The sequence below is a fragment of the Balaenoptera physalus genome (assembly GCF_965194825.1).
Source record: "Balaenoptera physalus genome assembly, chromosome: 10".
Taxonomy (NCBI): Eukaryota; Metazoa; Chordata; class Mammalia; order Artiodactyla; family Balaenopteridae; genus Balaenoptera; species Balaenoptera physalus.
The window spans coordinates 29,542,472-29,563,413 of NC_138889.1; the positions used below are offsets into that span (position 1 = coordinate 29,542,472).

The following is a 20,942-nucleotide window of genomic DNA, read 5'->3' on the forward strand; positions in this document are numbered from 1 at the left end:
TCAGGACATATTTAAAGTGATGAAGGAGAAAAGCCTACAACTAAGATTACTCTACCCAGCAAGGATCACAATCAGATCTGATGGAGAAATTAAAAGCTTTACAGACAAGCAAAACTAAGAGAATTCAGCACCACCAAACCAGCTTTACAACAAATGCTAAAGGAACTTCTCTAGGCAGGAAACACAAGAGAAGGAAAAGACCTACAATAACAAACCCAAAACATTTAAGAAAATGGGAATAGGAACATACATATCAATAATTACCTTGAATGTAAATGGATTAAATGCTCCCACCAAAAGACAGAGGCTGGCTGAATGGATACAAAAACAAGACCCGTATATATGCTGTCTACAAGAGACCCACTTCAGACCTAGAGACACATACAGGCTGAAAGTGAGGGGATGGAAAAAGATATTCCATGCAAATGGAAATCAAAAGAAAGCTGGAGTAGCAATTCTCATATCAGACAAAATAGACTTTAAAATAAAGACTATTACAAGAGACAAAGAAGGACACTACATAATGATCAAGGGATCAATCCAAGAAGAAGATATAACAATTGTAAATATTTATGCACCCAACATTGGAGCACCTCAATACATAAGGCAAATACTAACAGCCATAAAAGGGGAAATCGAGAGTAACACAATCATAGTAGGGGACTTTAACACCCCACTCTCACCAACGGACAGATCTTCCAAAATGAAAATAAATAAGGAAACACAAGCTTTAAATGATACATTAAACAAGATGGACTTAATTAATATTTATAGGACATTCCATCCAAAATCAACAGAATACACATTCTTCTCAAGTGCTCATGGAACATTCTCCAGGATAGATCATATCTTGGGTCACAAATCAAGCCTTGGTAAATTTAAGAAAATTGAAATCATATCAAGTATCTTTTCCGAAAACAATGCTATGAGACTAGACATCAATTACACGAAAAAATCAGTAAAAAATACAAGCACATGGAGGCTAAACAATACACTACTTAATAACCAAGAGATCCCTGAAGAAATCAAAGGGGAAATCAAAAAATACCTAGAAACAAATGACAATGAAAACAAGATGACCCAAAACCTAAGGGATGCAGCAAAAGCAGTTCTAAGAGGGAAGTTTATAGCAATACAATCCTACCTCAAGAAACAAGAAACATCTCAAATAAATAACCTAACCTGACTCCTAAAGCAATTAGAGAAAGAAGAACAAAAAACCCCAAAGTTAGCAGAAGGAAAGAAATCATAAAGATCAGTTCAGAAATAACTGAAAAACAAATCAAGGAAACAATAGCAAAGATCAATGAAAATAAAATCTGGTTCTTTGAGAAAATAAACAAAATTGATAAACCATTAGCCAGGCTTATCAAGAAAAAAGGGGAGAAGACTCAAATCAATAGAATGAGAAATGAAAAAGGAGAAGTAAGAACTGACACTGCAGAAATACAAAGGATCGTGACAGATTGCTACAGACAACTCTATGCCAATAAAATGGACAACCTGGAAGAAATGGACAAATTCTTAGAAAAGCACAACCTTCTGAGACGGAACCAGGAAGAAATAGAAAATATGAACAGACCAATCACAAGCACTGAAATTGAAACTGTGATTAAAAATATTCCAACAAACAAAAGCCCAGGACCAGACGGCTTCATAGGTGAATTCTATCAAACATTTAGAGAAGAGATAACACCTATCCTTCTCAAACTCTTCCAAAATATTGCAGAGGGAGGAACACTCCCCAGTTCATTCTATGAGGCCACCATCACCCTGATACCAAAACCAGACAAAGATGTCACAAAGAAAGAAAACTACAGGCCAATATCACTGATGAACATAGATGCAAAAATCCTCAACAAAATACTAGCAAACACAATCCAACAGCACGTTAAAAGGATCATACACCATGATCAAGTGGGGTTTATTCCAGGAATGCAAGGATTCTTCAATATATGCAAATCAATCAATGTGATACACCATATTAACAAATTGAAGGAGAAAAACCATATGATCATTTCAATAGATGCAGAGAAAGCTTTCGACAAAATTCAACACCCATTTATGATAAAAGCCCTGAAGAAAGTAGGTGTAGAAGGAACTTTCCTCAACATAATAAAGGCCATATATGACAAACCCACAGCCAACATCGTCCTCAATGGTGAAAAACTGAAACCATTTCCACTAAAATCAGGAACAAGACAAGGTTGCCCACTCTCACCAGTACTATTCAACATAGTTTTGGAAGTTTTAGCCAAAGCAATCAGGGAAGAAAAAGAAATAAAAGGAATCCAAATCGGAAAAGAAGAAGTAAAGCTGTCACTGTTTGCAGATGACATACTATACATAGAGAATCCTAAAGATGCTACCAGAAAACTACTAGAGCTAATCAATGAATTTGGTAAAGTAGCAGCATAGAAAATTAATGCACAGAAATCCCTTGCATCCCTATACACTAATGATGAAATATCTGAAAGTGAAATTAAGAAAACACTCCCATTTACCATTGCAACAAAAAGAATAAAATATCTAGGAATAAACCTACCTAAGGAGACAAGGGACCTGTATGCAGAAAATTATGACACTGATGAAAGAAATTAAAGATGATACAAATAGATGGAGAGATATACCATGTTCTTGGATTGGAAGAATCAACATTGTGAAAATGACTCTACTACCCATAGCAATCTACAGATTCAATGCAATCCCTATCAAACTACCCCTGGCATTTTTCACAGAAGTAGAACAAAAAATTTCACAATTTGTATGGAGACACAAAAGACCCCGAATAGCCAAAGCAATCTTGAGAACGAAAAATAGAACTGGAGGAATCAGGCTCCCTGACTTCAGACTATACTACAAAGCTACAGTAATCAAGACAGTATGGTACTGGCACAAAAACAGAAATATAGATCAATGGAACAGGATAGAAAGCCCAGAGATATACCCATGCACGTATGGTCACCTTATCTTTGGTAAAGGAAGCAAGCATATAGAGTGGAGAAAAGACAGTCTCTTCAGTAAGTGGTGCTGCGAAAACTGGACAGTTACATGTAAAAGTATGAAATTAGAACGCTCCCTAACACCATACACAAAAAACAAACTCAAAGTGGATTAAAGACCTAAATGTAAGGCCAGACACTATCAAACTCTTAGAGGAAAACATAGGCAGAACACTCTGTGACATAGATCACAGCAAGATCCTTTTTGACCCAGCTCCTAGAGAAATGGAAATATAAACAAAAATAAACAAATGGGACCTAATGAAACTTAAAAGCTTTTGCACAGCAAAGGAAACCATAAACAAGACAAAAAGACAACCCTCAGAATGGGAGAAATTATTTGCAAATGAAGCAACTGACAAAGGATTAATCTCCAAGATTTACAAGCAGCTCAAGCAGCTCAATAACAAAAAAACAAACAACCCAATCCAAACATGGGCAGAAGACCTAAATAGACATTTCTCCAAAGAAGATATACAGATTTCCAACAAACACATGAAAGAATGCTCAACATCATTAATCATTAAAGAAATGCAAATCAAAACTACAATGAGGTATCATCTCACACCCGTCAGAATGGCCATCATCAAAAAATCTAGAAACAATAAATGCTGGAGAGGGTGTGGAGAAAAGTGAACACTCCTGCACTGTTGGTGGGAATGTAAATTGATACAGCCACTATGGAGAACAGTATGGAGGTTCCTTAAAAAACTAAAAATAGAACTACCATATGACCCAGCAATCCCACTACTGGGCATATACCCTGAGAAAACCATAATTCAAAAAGAGTCATGTACCAAAATGTTCATTGCAGCTCTATTTACAATAGCCAGGACGTGGAAGCAACTGAAGTGTCCATCATCAGATGATTGGATAAAGAAGATGTGGCACATATATACAATGGAATATTACTCAGCCATAAAAAGAAACGAAATTGAGTTATTTGTAGTGAGGTGGATGGAGTTAGAGTGTGTCATACAGAGTGAAGTAAGTCAGAAAGAGAAAACAAATACAGTATGCTAACACATATATATGGAATGTAAGCGGAAAAAAAAAAGGTCATGAAAAACCTAGTGGCAAGATGGGATTAAAGACACAGACCTACTAGAGAATGGACTTGAGGATATGGGGAGGGGGAAGGGTAAGCTGTGACAAAGTGAGAGAGTGTCATGGACATATATACACTACCAAACGTAAAATAGATAGCTAGTGGGAAGCAACTGCATAGCACAGGGAGATCAGCTCTGTGCTTTGTGACCACCTAGAGGGGTGGGATAGGGAGGGTGGGAGGGAGGGAGACACAAGAAGGAAGATATATGGGAACATATGTATATGTATAACTGATTCACTTTGTTATAAAGCAGAAACTAACACACCATTGTAAAGCAATTATACTCCAATAAAGATTTTTTAAATAAACAAAAAACAACAAAAAATAAAATAAAAATAGAAAAATAAAAAAATATTAAAAAATAAAAACAGAAATATAAGTAAAACAATAAAACAAAACACACACACACACACACAAAATTCCCTGCGTCCTCCACTATCAGTGTCCTTGCCCCCATGGTGAGCCACGGACAACCCCCACCTCCCCAGGAGGCCCTTCAAGACCTCTAGGTAGGTCTCTGGACCTGCTGTGTCAGCCCCACTTCTGCGTGTGTTCCTCCCACCAGCGTCTGCTCCTGAATCTTCCCTGAACCACACATGCCTGCAGAGGCCAGCAAGGGTGCAGGTGTTGATGGGTGTGGCTGTCAGGGCCTGCGCAGCTGGAGGAGGCTTTGGAGGGCTGGTGCTTGGGCCAACTGGGACGCACATGGCCAGAGGGGGCTTTGCCAGGGGTGGTGCTCAGACCCGTCAGGGTCCACAGGGCTGGAGGGGGCTTTGGTTTGCGTGGTGCTAGGGCCCACTGGGGCCTGCACAATTCGGGGAGGCTTTGGCTTGAGGGGCAGGTGAGCCTACTCGGGCATGCACCCCAGCTACTTCTCATGGAGGCCGGGGACAACGGGTGGGGAAGGGCATTGCAATGGCAGCCCCACCCCTTGCATACCTTGCTTCTAGTGTGGCCCAGGCTTCCTCCGCAAACATCCTGGCTGTGAAGCTCCCATTCCCTCAGGCTGTCTCCTCATCATCAACATCCGACCCCTCCTGGGTTCACTCTCCAAACCCCACCTCCCAGCACCCAGACCTCCTTGGCACCAAGAGACACGACTCAGGTTGGGGTGCACAGCACGGACCTTGTGCATAGGTCTTACTCTGCCCTGCCTTCCAAAGACTGGCTGCTGCATTCCCCTTCGATCTCCCAGTCCCCCAAGGGTCCCTCTCTGTCCCAGCTGATTCCCTGGCCATAGGGGGCTTTCCTGAGTGTGGGAACCCCTCCTCTCCTTCAGCTCCCTCCCAGGGGTGCTGGTCCCATCCCACTTCCTCTTTCCTTTTTTTTTTCTTTCATCCTACCCAGTTGCCTGGGGATTTTTCTCGTCCTTTTAGATGCCTGAGGTCCTCTGCTAGTGTTCAGTAGGTGCTCTGTGAGAACTGTTCCATTTGTAGATGTATTCTTGATCTACCTGTGAAGATAGGCGAACTCCATGTACTCCTATTCTGCCATCTTGACTCCTCAATCTAGCATTTATGTTTCTTATGTCAAGTCGCACTTAAAACTAAGTGGCCTCAAAGGGATTGGGAGGAAAAGCCTTTCAGACAGCACAGTTATGCATGAGACTCATATAAGAAACGTCAGCCAGTTGTTTCTTATCATAAGAAGAAAGTACTGAGCAGTGTTCTTTCATTGAGTGTAAAATACACTCGAAGTATAGATGCATGAAATATACTGGTTGAGAGATCTGTTGTACTGCTTTTTCTATAGGTACCTGACAAAGCTGCACAAAGCTCTGTGCTGTCAAAACAAACAGGAGTGAAGACATTTCACACCAAAGGAAAACTCTTGTTTCCTATGTAGAAAATGGATGCGTCGCTGACACGCTAGGTGAACTAAGTTTTATGCAGATTGTTCTTGTAGGGTATGGAACTTGGACCCAGGATTTGGAGTAGCTGGTGAAATGTTTGCGAGACCTGCAAAACTACTTTTCCCATGTGTCCTTGAAAGCTGCAGTGGAGCTGGCCAAATAAGCAGTGGGGAGGTGGGGGTGTGGGGGGGCGGGGAGGCTTTCAGACTCTACAGAGAGGAGTCAGTAAATATTTCTCACAAGCTAGATGAAAGAACTTTTATGCACAGGGGATGGAACTCAACCCGGGTGGCTAAAGCAGGTAGCATTTGATTTCATAGACTTGTAACTTGTGATCCTAAAGGCTACAATGTGTCTTCCTCTAAAGGCAAGTAAGAGCACGGCTCCTTTAACCTACGTTCCCCATAGTAACCAGAAGAACTTATTAGAAAGATACTAGCACAAAGTTTTTTTGTTTTTGTTTTTGTCTTTTTTAAATAGATCTTTACTGGAATATAATTGCTTCACAATACTGTGTTAGTTTCTGTTGTACACCAAAGTGAATCAGCCATATGCATAACTATGTCCCCATATCCCCTCCCTCTTGAGCCTCCCTCCCATCCTCCCTATCCCACCCCTCTAGGTCATTGCAAAGCACCAAGTTGATCTCCCTGTGCTATGCTGCTGCTTCCCACTAGTCATCCATTTTACGTTCGGTAGTGTATATATGTCAGTGCTACTCTCTCTTCGCCCCAGCTTCCCCCTCCCACCCCATGTCCTCATGTCCATTCTCTATGTCTACATCTTTACTCCTGCCCTGCAACTAGGTTCATCAATACCATTTTTTTTTTAGATTCCATATATATGCATTAGCATATGGTATTTGTTTTTCTCTTTCTGACTTACTTCACTCTGTTTTTCTAACAGATTTTCTAACAGTTTTCTACCCCTGTTGAAGGAAGTTATACCCTGTGCATTATGTATGTGTGCAGGGATTGCTTCCATAACGTTGTATATGTAGAATTTATCATTCTTAAGTGACGTTGAGCTCCCCTCAGTGTGTCCAATACAATTGAAAAGAAAAGCCTTTCACGGAGCATAGGTAAATGTGATTTTTCATATAAGGAGAAGGAACCCAATTGTTTCTTACCATAAAGACAAAACTCTTGTGCTTTCATGGAGGGTACAATATAGGTGAAGTGGGACACATGTAGTATATTCCTGAAGAGATCTGTATTGCTGCTTTGGGTAGGGGTTCTTTGAATGCTGTGCCAAGCTCTGTGCTCTAAAAAGGAATAGGAGTCCAAGCCTGGCAGACTGCAGGAAAAGACTTCTTTCCCACAGAGAAAATGTACGTGTTCCTTATGAGCTAGATGAGTGAAGTTTTATAGACCATGGTTCCTTGACCAAATGGACCTTATAGCTGGGACCTGGAGCAGTGGGTGAAATGACTGAGAGACTTGCAAACCTACCTTTCTAAACTTCCACTGGAAGTTGCATGGAGCTCTGTGTTCAATGGCCTAGTCGGAATGCTAACCTCTTAGATGACAGGGAAAGGCTTGTTTCCCTCTTTTCATAAGGGTATGTTATGGTATGTCTCATGAGCTAGAGTGAAAGAACTTTTACAAACACTGTTCTTTGAGGGTTCAGAACTTAACCCAAGCGGCTGAGGAAGGTAGTGTTTCAGTTCACAGATGAGTAATACGAATGTTCCTCTAGGCTACCTGATGTCTTCCCTCAAAAAGGTGCCTCACTGAGCCTACAGATATGGGCCTGTTCAACCCGCATGCAAGGAAGGGTTTCCCATATTAACCGGAAGATCTTCTTACCAAACTCCCAGCATCACGTTTTTCTAAAAATGTTTGTTTTGTGAAGGGATGTGATTGATCGCTTGTGTGGAATATACATAGCGATGTGTTCCAAAAACTTGTAACTCTGGTCTCTGTCATTCTCATGTGATGTTGAGCTCAACTAAAAGTGCACTCAATGCAATTGGAAGGAAAGCGCCTCTCAGACAGCATACAGGCTTCTCATAGAAGGATATTGGAGCCAATCCTACCTGGAACTAATGTTCTTGCCTTGCATGGAAGCGATATGCGTGATGTGAGATCTGTTGCAGTATCTCGTTGCAGAGCGCTGTGAAACGGCTTTTGTTAGAGGTACGTGAAACCTGCACAAAGCCCTGTGCTTAAAGGGAAATAGGAGGCGAGGCCTTTCTCAGTGCAGGAAAAGACTTGTTCCCCTTCAAGAAAATGGGTGCGTTTCTTACACGCTAGATGGACGAATTTTTGAGCAGGTTGCTTCTTCAGAGTATGGATTCAGACTGGCCAGTGAAATGTTTGGGAGAGCTGCATACCTCACCTGCCTTCTCTCACGTTTCCCTTGAAAGCTGCGTGGAGCTCTGTGTCCATTGGCCAAATAAGTGTGATGGCCTTTTAGACAGACTTGGAAAGGCTTATTTCCCAGATAGTAAATGTATGTGTTTCTCACACGCTAGCTGAAAGAAGTATTATGCACAGGGCTGGCTTGGCGCATGGAGCTTTGGGGGCAAAGCTTTTCAGGGGCAACCGGAAGCAAGACCTTCCCCACTGCTGGATAAGACTTCTAGTTTCCCGTAGAGAAAATGGATGCGTTTCTTACAAGTTAGATGAACGAAGTTGTATATATACAGATTGTCCTTTCCGTGTGTGGAACCTGTGCTCAGGATTTGCAGGAGCTAGTGGAAAGTCCAGAGGCCTGCAAAACACCTTTTCCAACATTTCATCGAAAGCTGCGTGAAGTTCCGTGTCCAACGGCCAAGTAAGGATGAATGCCTCTTAGACTGCATGGAAAGGCTTGGTTCCCATGCAGTAAATTATGTGTTTCTCACAACCTGGATGAAAGAAAGAACTTTTATGCACAGTGTTCTTTCAGTGGATGGAACTTAACCCAGGTGGCAAAAGAAAGTAGTGCTTCCTTTCAAAGACACCTAACACCGGTGTTTCTGTAGGCTATCTTGAGTCGTTTCTCAAAACAGGAACCTAAATGAAAATATAAGCAAAGACCTCTTCACTCCGCATACAACGTAGTCTCCCATAGTCCCCAGAAGCTTTTTTTTTTTTTTAACGAAGCAAACAGCAGAATTTTTTTGTGGGTGTGACCGTGTTCTTTCTCAAGGGAAATCATTTTTTTCTGTGTTTAATATATACGTTTGTTTCAAAAACTTGTAAATCTTGTCTTTGTGTCTCTTACATCATGTCATACTTAAGCTACCCGGTCTCAACAGGATTCGAAGGAAAAGCCTTTCAGACGGCATAGTAATGCACGAGTCTCGTGTAGGAAATGTCGTCTACTCGATGGGTGGATGCATGAAGTATACTGGTTAAGAGATCCATCATACTGCCTTTCCTATAGGTACCCTACAAAGCTGCACAAATCTCTGTGCTCTCAAAACAAATGGGAGTGAAGGGGCGGGGAGGCTTTCAGACTCTATGGAGAGGCTTGTTTCCCATTTAGTAAATATATGTGTTTCTCACAAGCTAGATGAAAGAACTTTTATGCCCAGTGTTTTTTTAGTGGCTACAACTCAACCCAGTAGTTTGAAGCAGGTACTGTTTTATTTCTTAGACTTGTAACTCTCGTAATTCTACAGGCTACATTGAGTCTTCTCAAACAAGTAACTCACTGAGAATGCAAACAAGACTTCATCCCACATAAAAGGGAAGCTATGCCCAAAATAACCAGAACTTCTTACCAAGCAGCTAGCACAAAGTTTTTTTTTTCTAACAGTATTATTTTTCTCATCGGATGATTTACCTTATGTGTTATATATGAAATAATTTCCTCCATAAAAATGAAAAGCCATTCACACTGCAGGAAAAGACATCTATCCCATATAGATACTGTATGTTATTCTGCCAGGCTAGATGAACAAAGTTTTACACAGATTGTTCTTTCCATCTGCCAAACTTGTTCCTGGGATATGGAGTAGCTACTGAAATGCATGAGAGACCTGTGAAACATATACTGAGCAAAGTTCCTTAAAAGCTGCCTGAAGACTGCAGTCAAATGCCCAAAAAGTGTGATAGCCTCTCAGGCTGCATGGATATGGCTTATTTCCCAACAGTAAATGTATGTGTTCCTTGCAAGCCAGATGGAAGACGTATTATGCATAGCGTTCTTTTGGGGTGTGGAAGTTAATGCAAGTGGCTAAAGCAGGTAGTGTTTTTTTCAACTGACTCAGATCACCCATGTTCCTAGAGGGAACCTTATGGCTTTCTTCAAAAGAGGTTTCTGAGCACATAAGCAAAGACCTCTTCAACCCATGTCCAAAGAAGAGTTTGCCATATTAACCCAACAGCCTCTTTTACCAAGCTACCCACACAAAGGTCTTGGAACAGTGCTCCTTTAGTGAAAAAACTATTGACAACTAGTGTGCAATATATGACATGATGTTTTCAATGTATTTGTAGTCTAGCGTTGGTTATTCTGGTGACATGGAGCTAGACTACGTGTGCCCACATTTGACCAGAAGCGGAAAAGGTTCAGAGGGCATACTAAACCACTTTTTCATAAGCAATGTTGTAACCACTTGTTTCTTATGCTAAGGAAGAGCTACTGTGCACTCTGTTTTTCACTGAGTGGAAGATAAATTTGAAATCTGGTGTTTCAGTGATCCATAAAACTGCTCTTTCTAGCATTCATGGAAAGCTGTGCAAAGCTCTGCGTTCAAAAAGCCAATAGGAATCCAGGCCTAAATTTTACACTAGGGGAATACACTTGTTTCCCTGACTGAAAACACATGGGTACCTCCTTCAATGCTAGATAAATGATTTTTGACACAGATTGGCCTTTAGATTTATGGAACAGGTTCCTAGATTTGCAGAAGCTAGATTACTTGCATGAGAGACCTGCAAAGCTACACTTGGCACAGTTGCATTGCAAGCTGCGTGAAGCTCTGTGTTCAAAGGCCACATAAGGGAGCAAGACTTTTACATGGCATAGAATAGCTTGTTTGCCAGTTAGTAAAACTGCTTGTGTTTCTCACATGCTGGATGAAAGAGAACTTTTGTGCCCAGTGTTTTTCATTGTATGGAACTTAAGCTCAGTGGCAGAATCAGGCAGTATTTCAAGTCACAGACCTGAAACATCAGTCTTTCTCTAGGCTACCTTAAGATTTTGCTCACAACTGGTACCAACCTGGGTATATAAGCAAGGACTCCTTCACTTGCATACGGGGAAGTGTTTACCATACTAACAAAGAAGACCTTTATACTGAGTTACCTGCACAAACTTTTTCTAACAGTACTCATTCCGTGAAGTGTAATGTATGCAGTGAGGCTTCCAAAATCTTGTAACATCTGGCATTTCTCATTCCTAGGTGATGTGGTGACAATGTGTGCTCCATGCAATTAGAAGGGAACTCATTTTAGGGGATGTACTTAAACAAGATTCTCATACAGGGAATGTAGCCACTGGTTCCTGGCCTTGTGGTAGAACTATTGAGCACTATGTTTTGCATTGATTGGAAGTTATATTTGACATGCGATATATGTATATTTCTCTTTCTCTGTCTGGCTTACTTCACTTAGTATGACTATCTCTAGGTCTATCGATGTTACTGCAAATGACATTATTTCATTCCTTTATATGGCTGAGTAACAGTCTGTTGTATATGTATACGCCTATGTATTCTACATGTCATTTATCCATTCATCTGTTGATGGACATTTAAGTTCCTTCCATGTCTTGACTATTGTAAATAGTGATGCAATGAAATTTGGGGTGCATGTATCTCTTCGAATTATGGTTTTCTCAATATATGCCCAGGAATTGGATTGCTGGATCATATGGTACCTCTCTTTTTAGTTTTATAAGGAACCTCTATACTGTTCTCCATAGGGCCTGTACCAATTTACAGTCCCAGCAACAGTGTAGGAGGGTTCTCTTTTCTCCACACCCTCTCCAGCATTTATTATTTGTAGACTGTTTCATGAAGGCCATTCTGACTGGTTGTGAGGTGATACATCATTATTGTTTTCATTTGCATTTCTCTAATAATTAGCAATGTTGAGCACCTTTTCATGTGCCTGTTGGCCCTCTGTATGTCTTCTTTGGAGAACTATCTATTTAGATTTTACCCATTTCTTGATTGGGTTTTTTGTTTTTTCCAGTATTGAGCTCTATGAGCTGTTTACATATCTTGGAGATTAGTCCCTTGTCTGTGGCGTTGTTTGCAAATATAGTTTGCATTCTATAGTTTGCCTTTTAGTTGTTTTTTTTAAACATCTTTATTGGAGTATAATTGCTTTACAGTGTTGTGTTAGTTTCTGCTGTATAACAAAGTGAATCAGCTATCATAAATAACTCAATTTCGTTTCTTTTTCTGGCTGAGTAATGTTCCATTGTATATATGTATATATGTGCCACATCTTTATCCATTCATCTGTAGATGGACATTTAGGTTTCTTCCATCCCCTGGCTATTTTAAATAGTGCAGCAGTGAACATTGTGGTACATGTATCTTTTTGAATTATGGTTTTCTCAGGGTATATGCCCAGTAGTGGGGTTGCTGGGTCATATGGTAGTTCTATTTTTTAGCTTTCTAAGGAACCTCCATACTGTTCTCCACAGTGTCTGTATCAATTTACATTCCCACCAGCAGTGCAAGAGGGTTCCCTTTTCTCCACACCCTCTCCAGCATTTGTTGTTTGTAGATTTTCTAATGATGCCCATTCTAACTGGTGTGAGGTGATACCTCATTGTAGTTTTGATTTGCATTTCTCTAATAATTAGTGATGTTGAGCAGCTTATCATGTGTTTTTTGGCCATCTGTTTGTCTTCTTTGCAGAAATGTCTATTTAGGTCTTCTGCCCATGTTTGGATTGGGTTGTTTGTTTTTTAGTTATTGAGCTGCATGAGCTGCTTGTATATTTTGGAGATTAATCCTTTGTCCATTGCTTTGTTTGCAAATATTTTCTCCCATTCTGAGGGTTGTCTTTTCATTTTGTGTAGGGTTTCCTTTGCTGTGCAAAAGCTTTTAAGTTTAGTTAGGTCCCATTTCTTTGTGTTTTTATTTCCATTACTCTAAAAGATGAATCCAAAAAGATATTGCTGCGATTTATGTCAATGTGTGCCCTGCCTATATTTTCCTGTAGAATTTTTACATTATCCAGTCTTACACTTTTTGTGTATGGTGTTAGAGAATGTTCTAATTTCATTCCTTTATATGTATCTGTCCAGTTTTCCCAGCACCACTTATTGAAGAGACTGTCTTTTCCCATTGTATATTCTTGCCTCCTTTGTCATAGATTAATTGACCATAGGTACATGTGTTTATTTCAGGGCTTTTTATCTTGTTCCATTTCTGTTTTTGTTCCAGTACCATACTGTTTTGATTACTGTAGCTTTTTTGTGTAGTCTGAAGTCAGAGATCCTGATTCTTCCAGCTCTGTTTTTCTTTCTCAAGATTGCTTTGGCTATTCAGGGTCTTTTGTGTTTCTACACAAATTAAAAATTTTTTGTTCTAGTTGTGTGGAAAATGACCCTGGTAATTTGACAATTATTGCATTGAATCTGTAGATTGACATTTGAATTTATCCATTCTTCTAATCAAAAGCACTGTACATCTTTCCATCTGTGTCATCTTCAGTTTCTTTCATCAGTGTCTAATAGTTTTTGGAGTCCAGGTCTTTTCCTTCCTTAGGTAGGTTTATTCTTAGAAATTTTATACTTTTTGATGAGATTATAAATGGGATTGTTTCCTTAACTTCTCATTCTGATCCTTCCTTGTTAATGTATAAAAATGCAACAGATTTCTGTGTATTAATTTTCTATCCTGCAACTTTACTGAATTCATTGATGAGCTCTAGTAGTTTTCTGCTAGCATCTTTAGGATTTTCTATGAATAGTATCATGTCATCTGCAAACAGTGACAGCTTTACTTCTATGTCAATTTTGATTCCTTTTATTTCTTTTTCTTCTCTGATTTCTGTGGCTAGGACTTCCAAAACTATGTTGAATAAAAGTAGTGAAAATGGACATCCTTGTCTTTTTTCCTTATCTTAGAGGAAATGTTTTCAGCTTTCACAGTTGTATATGAGTTTGTGAGTTTGTCATATACGGCCTGTGAGTTTGTCATATATGGCCTTTATTATGTTGAGGTAGGTTCCCTCTATGCCCACTTTCTGGAGAGTTTTTATCATAAATGGATGTTGAATTTTATCAAAAATTCTGCATCTTTTGAGATAATCATATGGTTTTTATTCTTCAGTTTATTAATGTGATGTATAACACTGATTGATTTGCAGATATGGAAAAAATCTTTGCATCCACAGAATAAATCCCACTTGGTTATGGTGTATGATCCTTTTAATGTATTGTTGGATTTGTTTTGCTAGTATTTTGTTGAGGATTTTTTCATCTAATTTCATCACTGATACTGGCCTGTAATTTTCTTTTTTTGTAGTATCTTTTTCTGGTTTTGGTTTCAGGCTGATAGTGGCCTCAGAAAATGAGTTTGAAAGTTCCCCTGCAATTTTTTTGGAATTATTTCAGAAGGATAAGTGTTAACTCTTCCATAATGTTTGATAGAATTCACCGTGAAGCCATCTGGTCCTGGACATTTTTTTGTTGGGAACTTTTTAAACACAGTTTCAATTTCAGTACTTGTAATCAGTCTGTTCATATTTCCTATTTCTTCCTGGTTCAGTCTTGGGAGATTGTACCTTTCTAAGAATTTGTCCATTTCTTTGAGGTTGTCCATTTTATTGGCATATAGCTGCTTTTAGAAGTCTCTCATGGTCCTTTATATCTCTGTGATGTCGATTGTAACTTCTCCTTTTGATTTCTGATTTTATTGATTTGGGCCCTCTCCCATTTTTTTCTTGATGAGTCTGGCTAAAGGTTTATCAATGTTGTTTTTCTTTTCAAGGAAACAGCTTTTAGTTTCATTGATATTTTCTATTGTTGTTATCACCTCTATTTCATTTATTTCTGCTCTGATTTTTATGATTTTTTTCTTCTACTAACTTTGGGTGTTATTTGTTCTTCTTTCTCTAGTTGCTTTAGGTGTAAGATTAGGTTGTTTATTTGGGACTTTTCTTGTTTCCTAAGGTAAGTCTTTTGTGTTGGATGCATATATATTTACAACTGTTATATCTTCTTTTGGATTGATCCTTTGATCATTATGTAGTGTCCTTCTTTGACTCTTGCCACAGTCTTTATTTTATGTCTATGTTGTCTAAGTATTGCTACTTTGCTTTCTTTCAGTTTCCCTTTGTGTGGAATAATTTTTTCCAAGTCCCTCACTTTCAGTGTGTATGTGTCTCTAGGTCTGAAGTGAGTCTTGTAGACTCACTACAAGTTGAAAACTCACTCTGAGTTGTCTTGTAGACAACATATATATGGGTCTTGTTTTTTTTTATTTATTCTGCCAGTCTATGTCTTTTGTTTGCAGCATTTAATCTGTCTACATTTAAGGTAATTATCTATATGTATGTCCTTATTGCCATTTTGTTAATTGTTTTGGATTCATCCTTGTAGGTCTTTTTTCTTCCTTTCTTATTTTAGTTCTCTTCTCCTGTGAGTTGATGACTCTTTAGTGTTGTGTTTGGGTTCCTTTTTCTTTTTTGTGTGTATATCTATTATAGATTTTTCATTTGTGGTGACCATGAGGTTTTGATATAGCAGTCTATATATATACACGGTTGTTTTAATTTGCTGGTCTCTTAATTTCAAATGAATTTCAAATATCCTGCACATGTACTCTCCTCCTCTCATGTTTAGTAGTTTTGATATTACATTTGTGTGTAGATGATTTCCTATTTTTACTGTATGTTTGCCTTTACTGGTGAGCTTACCCATTTCCGAATATTCTTGCTTCTAATTGTGACCTTTTGTTTTCCACTTAGAGAAGTTCATTTAGCATTTGTTGTAAAGCTGGTTTGATGGTGTTGAATTCTTTTAGCTTTTGCTTGTCTGTAAAGCTTTTGATTTCTCCATCAAATATACATGAGAGCCTTGCTGGGTAGAGTATTCTTGGTTGTAGATTTTTCCCTTTAAATATATCGAGCCACTCCCTTCTGTCCCGTAGATTTTCTACTGAAAAATCAGCTGATTGTCTTATGGGGATTTCCTTGTACGTTATTTGTTTCTTTTCCCTTGTTGCTTCTAATATTTTCTCTTTGTCTTTAATTTTTGTCAGATTACTGTCTTGGCGTGTTCCTCCTTGGGTTTTCCTGTATGAGACTTTCTGTGCTTCCAGGAGTTGGGTGACTGTTTCCTTTCCCATGTTAGAGAAGGTTTCAGCTATTACCTCTTCAAATATTTTCTTAAGCCCTTTCTCTCCCTCTTATTCTTCTGGCAAATATTGTGTTTGACATTGTCCTAGAGGTCTTTTAAGGCATCCTCATTTCTTTTTATCCTTTATTCTTTGTTCTGCAGCAAAGATTTCCACCACTCTGTCTTCCAGATCACTGATTTGTTCTTCTGCCTCATTTATTCTGCTATTGATTCCTTCCAGTGTGTTTTTCATTTCAGCTCTTGTATTCTTCAACTCTGGGTTTTCTTTACATTTTCTAACTCTTTACTATGAACTTCGTGTAACTTCTCATTCTGTGCATCCATTCTTTTCCCAAGTTCTTGGATCATCTTTGTGATCATTACTCTGAACTCTTTCTTAGGTAGATTGGTTATCTCCACTTCACTTATTTGTTCTTCTGGGGTTTTATCTTATTTTTTCATCTGAAATATATACCTTTGCCATCTCCTTTTGTTTAAATTTCTATTTGTATTTTTATGTGTGTAGTAGCTTAACTATCTTTCTTGACCTTGGAGAAGTGTCTCTCTGTAGGGGATGTCCTAAGTGTCCCAGCAGTACACTTCCCTCTTGTCACCCAAGGTCCCAGAGTATGTTCTGACCTGTGTTTGTGGACTTATTTGTGCAGGTTGCAGGATCTCAGTTTCCTTGCTTCTGTTGTCTGCTCCCTGGTAGATGAGGCTGGTCTAGAGTTTTGTGCAGGTTTCTTGGTGGGAGGGGCTTGTGACTGCCCACTGGTGGGTGGAAGAGGGTCTTGGCCCTCTGGTGGGCAGGGTTGTGTCAAGAGGTGTGTCTAGAGGTGGCTGTGTGTTCAACAAGATTTTAGGCAGCCTTTCTACTGATGGGTGGGGCTGTGTTCCCTCCCTGTTGGCTGCTTGGCCTGAGGTGTCTTAGCACTGGGGCTTACAGGCTGTTGCGTGGGGCCACGTCTCTGTGCCAAGGACCTAAAATGTCTGCCTCCAGTCAGGGTTTATGTAGGTCCCCACTTTGTACACTGCCAGATTTTATGACCCTGGAGAGAGCCACAGCTCCTCCCCACCTCCCAGAAGATCCTCCAAGACCAGCAGGTAGGTCTGGCCCAGGCTCTTATGGTGTCACTACTTTTGCCCTGGGACCTGGTGTGTGAGGGACCTTGTGTTCACCCTCCAAGAGTGGAGTCTCTTTTTCCCCCAGTCCTGTGGAACTCCTGCAATCAAGCTCCACAGGCTTTCAAAGCCAAATACTCTGGGGGCTTCTCCTCCTGATGTTGGACCTCTAGGCTGGGGAGCCTGGTGTGGACCTAGAGCTCTCACTCCTGTGGGAGAACTCCTGTGATATAATTATTCTCCAATTAGTAGGTTGCCCACCCAGGGTGTGTGGGATTTGATTATCTTGCAAGTGCACCCCTCCTACCATCTTGTGGGTTCTTCTTTATATCTTTAGATGAAGAATATCTTTCTTTTGGTAGATTCCAGTCTTTTTTATCGATGGTTTTTCAGCAGTTAGTTGTGATTTTGCTGTGCTTGTGAAAGGAGGTGTGCTCAAGGTCCTCCTACTCTGCCATCTTGTCTAGGAACCTAATTTTTTATTTTTAAATATAGATATATTTCCAACTCTGTTCCCTGAAAAAGCCTGGAAACTCTGACAACCAAACTCTGTGTCCCTTTAATGCCCAGTCTGTAGTTTCTAAATTCCATTTTCTACTAAAAGGAACCAGAGCTTCTTGTAACGACTGACTGTTAGATTAGACTATAAGATGAACAAGAGGCGCTTGAAGTATCCTGTTTACCAAAAAGCAGGGTTAAAGAAACTAGTGAGATGTGGGTGCCTCTGAGATGTTCTGTATCTTGATCTGTGTGTTGATTATATGAAAATGTTAAGTTTGTGAAAATTCATTGTGATTCACTTTTCTTTTATGTATGTATATAAAGGAGCCAATCTGAAGAGGTTCCCAAGGAACAAAGAAGGTTTTATTTGAGAATCCATTAAAAAAAAAGTCACTACAACTAATCAAAAACGTAAAAAAATTTTTTACGTCTTTATTGGAGTATAATTGCTTTACAATGTTGTGTTAGTTTCTGCTGTACAACAAAGTGAATCAGCTATACGTATACATATATCCCCATATCCCTTCCTTCTTGAGCCTCCCTCCCACCCTCCCTATCCCACCCCTCTAAGTTGTCACAAAACACAGAGCTGATCTCCCTGTGCTATGCAGCTGCTTCCCACTAGCTATCTATTTTACATTTGGTAGTGTATATATGTCAATGCTACTCTCTCACTTCATCCCAGCCTCCTCTTCCCCCCCAAGAAATATTTTTAAAATCCATGAATTTACAATAATCTTCAGGAAAAAAGGAATACTCCCATTCAGATATTCGAAATCTTCATATAACAGGAAGGGATGTGTCCAAACTGAGAAGACCAAACTCACCGGACCTTGGGAGTCAAAGTCTTCCAGGTCAGCATTAAGGTAAAAGCTGTTTGAAGCAGTTTATCCTCAGGTGCCAGCAGCTTTTTTTCTGGGAACTTGGTCTGTCTATTAAGCTTGCTGGGGTCATTTGGTAAATTATAGGAGTGACTCCTTGATTTCCTTCTCTTGCTCTTTTGCAGGGAGGAGCAAAAGCTGGAAGGTGAGCAAAGGTGTTGCTGATCTTGCTGCAGCAGTGTCAGGAGGTGGGAGACAGTCCCGGGCAGGCAAGCGGGCTGGCCAGGGAGCAAAGGCGTGGGGGCCCCTGGGTGGAGAAGCTGTCTCTGGCACTGACAGCGGCGGTTAGCCAATTGTTTCTTAACCTAAGGAAGAACTACTGTGCACTGTTTTTCATTGAGTGGAGAAGATATATTTTCAGTGTGTTGCATTTAGCACATTGTTTAACAGATCTGTAACACTGCTCTTTCTAACGTTAATATAAAGCGGTGCAAAGCTCTGTATTCTAAATGCAAATAGGAGTCAAGGCCTTTAACATTATAGGAAAAAACTGGTTTCCTAGAAGAAAATGTATGTGTTTCTTCCAAACTAGGTGAAGGAAATTTTGTAGACATTGATCTTTCCATGTATATAATTTGGTGTACCTAGGACTTTGAGTAGCTAGTGAAAAGTTTGAAAGACATGCAAAACTACCTTTGCCTGCATTTCATTTAAAGGTACATGAAGTCTGTGTTCAAAGGCCAAATAAGAGTGATAGACTTTTAGTCTGCATGGAAAGGATTATTCCCCAATAGAAAACGTATGTGTATCTTGCAATCTAGGTGAAGGACTATTTCACAGACTTATAACACCAGTGTTTCTTTACTTTTTCCTCAAAAGAGGACCCTAACTGAGCAAATAAGAAAAGGCCTCTTCAACCCACATAGAAGGAAGAGTTTACCATACTAAAAATAAGAGCTTTTTACCAAACTAATACCACAAAGTTTTTGGAACAGTGCTCATTCTGGGAAAAGAAATTATAACTAGTGTGTATATATAGCATGATGTGGTCCATAACCTTGTAAATCTAGCATTTCTCATTCTTACGTGATGTTGAGCTACTAAGTGGGTTCAATGTGATTGGAAGGGAAAGCATTTCAGAGGGCATGCTTAAGGTACTTATATAAGGAAGGTAGCCAATTGTTTCTTAACCTAAGGAATAACTACTGTGCACTATGTTTTTCATTGAGTGGGGAAGATATATTTCAGTGTGATGCATTTAGTAACTTGTTTAAGAAATCTGTAATACTGTTCTTTCTAGCATTAATGTAAAACTGTGCAAATCTCTGTGTTCTAAAGGAAAATAGGAGTCAAAGCCTTTAAGACTATAGGAAAAAACTGGTTTTCCCAGAAGAAAAGGTATGTGTTCCTTCTAAGCTAGGTGAATGTAGTTTTATACACATGGTTCTTTCTGTGTATGAAACTTGCCTTGGACTTGGTGTAACTAGTGAAATGTTTGAGATATCTGCAAAACTACCCTTTCCTATATTTCACTGAAAGGTGTCAGAAGTTCTGCATTCAAAGGCCAGAAAAGAGTGATAGCCTTTTAGAAGGCATGAAAGGGATTATTTCCCAACAGTAAATGTATGTGTTCCTTGCAAGCTAGATGAAAGAACTTTTATGCACAGTGTTCTTTCAGTGTATGGAACCTCTCCCAAGTGGCTAAAGCAGGTAGTGCTTCAGTTCACAGACTTGTAACCTGAATGTTTCAATCGACTACCTTAAGTCTTTCTTCAAAGCAGGTACCTAACTGAGAATAATAGCCAAGGCTTCTTCAACCCGCATACAAGGAAGAGTTTACCACAGTAACCAGAGACCCTTTTCCAAGCTACGTGCACGAATTTTTTCGAACAGTGCTCATTCTGTGAAGGGAAATATTAACTTGTGTGTAATATATGTAGTGATGTGTTTCATTAAACTTGCAAATCTAGCATTTGTCATTCTTATGTGATATTAAGCTAACTTATGTCTGCTCAAAGCTATTGGAAGCATAAACATTTCAAAAGGCATACTTAAACAAGATTTTCATATAAGGAAGGTAGCCAATTGTTTCTTAACCTAAGGAAAAACTAATGTGCACCATGTTTTTCATTGAGTGGACGATATATTTGACATGTGGTGTATGTCGTATTATGTTTAACGTATCTGTAATGCTGCCCTTCCCAGAGGTACTTTAAAGCTGCGCAAAGCTCTGTCTTCTAAAGTTGAATTAGATTGAAGACTTTTCACACTGTAGGCAAAGTCCTGCTTCCTTA

The 20,942-nt window shown here is 39.5% G+C and overlaps 1 long non-coding RNA gene across 1 annotated transcript in view; it reads left to right on the plus strand.

Moving 5' to 3' along the window:
• The window catches only part of LOC309636706, a 48,867-nt gene extending 28,250 nt beyond the window's left edge, over positions 1-20,617 (plus strand). The window contains exon 2 of the long non-coding RNA XR_014250157.1: positions 18,834-20,617. This is a non-coding gene — a long non-coding RNA (uncharacterized lncRNA). The remainder of the gene's footprint in view (positions 1-18,833) is intronic.
• The last annotated feature ends 325 nt before the right edge of the window (positions 20,618-20,942 follow it).